This window comes from Echinops telfairi, unplaced genomic scaffold (assembly GCF_000313985.2).
Source record: "Echinops telfairi isolate 266 unplaced genomic scaffold, ASM31398v2 ScPeMD7_7421;HRSCAF=8459, whole genome shotgun sequence".
Taxonomy (NCBI): Eukaryota; Metazoa; Chordata; class Mammalia; order Afrosoricida; family Tenrecidae; genus Echinops; species Echinops telfairi.
In genome coordinates, this window is record NW_022111321.1 from 8740966 (window position 1) to 8742820 (window position 1855).

Here is a 1855-nt window from a genome sequence, read left to right on the forward strand (position 1 = left end):
GCAATTTTAGAAATAGTCATAATCAATACTTTTATTAAAAAATCAAATTTGACCCTTATGATACACAGTAAAGTTCATGGGGGAATTCCTCTAAGACAGGACCGTCTTGGCAGATGGCTACACGTTGGACTTGGAGAGATGGCAGTGATATGCGAAGGGACACTGCTGCTCCTGTGGGTTTCTTTATGGGAGCCGAAGTCTCATTCTCCCCCTGCAGAGAGGCTGGTAGGTTCAACCTGCTAACCTTGCACTTGGCAGCCTAATCCATAAGCAGGGCTCCTCGTTTTGACTCCCGGTGACCTTAACAGCAGAGTAGAACTGGCCCACAGGGTTTCCAAGACTGCAGTCTTTAAAGAAACAGATTGCCACATCTTTTTCTCAGGGACTGAGTGGTAGGGTCAAACTGCCATTCATTTAACAAATGTTAACCCTTGCACCACCTGGACTTTGTAGCCAACAGTTAAGTGTCTGAAAGATTCTATCAAAGCTCCTAGATTTCTCTTTTACAATAATTAGCACACTTCTTGACTGAGTGAGGAAATGGTGTCAGTTTTGTTCACAAATGTATCTCCAGGCCCTTTCGTGGCCGGCAGTTGATACATATGAATGGAACTATCCAACTCTCAAAGGTTCCGACCCATCCTCTTACTTCTAGCAAGGCCAGTACAGAAGCCACTGCCATATTCTAAGCATGCGCTTAATTAATTAGGGAGGGAAAGAAACACCATGCCACAAATGTGCAAATTTTGGCTTTGTTCATTACACGTAGAACTAAATCTATAGTTAGTATCACTGACAAAAACTCAAACTTTCCTAGGGCTTTGCCTCCATTTTGACAGAGGTAGATTTACATCAAAAGTCACCCCCTACCCAGACCCACCACCCATTTCACCCCAACCAAAACTTAACCACTATTTGGAGAGTTCTGGGTGTAATTTATGGAAAAATTCAGACTAAGATTTTTTTTAATGAAATCGTTAATCCAATTTAAGATTTAATGTCCCAGTTTTCATTTTTTTTATCCCAGATTAAGCCCTTGCACAAGGAGATAAGCAGTGGGAATAAGAATAAGCAATACTTACAAAGAGGTCTACTTTGGTCCATATGCTATATACTGATACTCATATAATAATTCATCAGTAGCCCCTTCTGAGTCATTCAGTCCTACAAAGTTGACCTGGCAGATAAAACACAATATTGATTAAAGCAGATAACTTTTCCTTTGTTTTTCTTTCCTTATAGATTTCAGTCAGTCTAGTACAGACATTACCTTTATGTAATTCTGCCCATCATGCACCTAAACATACAAGTGTAATTGTGGTACATTTTAGATCAGGTAAAATGAAATTTAGTAAGAAAGTAAAATGACTAATGTGATATGAAATATCAAAATACAAACAGATGCAAATCACAAGCTGCAATTGGCCTCAAGTTGTACGAACAGACTATGATTACATATTTAAATTAATTTGAAAAGTTATGGCACAGAATTTAGTCTATTTATCCATTAGTGATTTCATAGTTTAAAAAATCAGGGTAAGCAGAATAGGTTTTTCATCTAATCAAATCTGATAGTTTGATTACTTTTAGAATCAAGTTAAATCTGATTTTAAGCACCTTATTATCATAATTCTCAATTCTGACTGCCCATTTTTAAATACTAGATGCTAAAGAATATCTTATTTATGTAATTCTAGTGCATAGCATAGTGCCTGACATGTAGTAGAAATCTGATAAATATAATTTAATGATTAAATAATTAAATCAGAAACATTCTTGACATCAACTTGAATAATAAGATGGAAGCTTTGCTTTGAAAATCATGATATCTTATAAATCTCATTTATGAGAAACT

At 36.3% G+C, this 1855-nt stretch overlaps 1 protein-coding gene across 1 annotated transcript in view; it reads left to right on the forward strand.

Moving 5' to 3' along the window:
- CNTN5 (contactin 5) overlaps positions 1-1855 on the forward strand; it is a 1071081-nt gene that overhangs the window by 82420 nt on the left and 986806 nt on the right. The gene's annotated exons all lie outside the window — the stretch shown is intronic.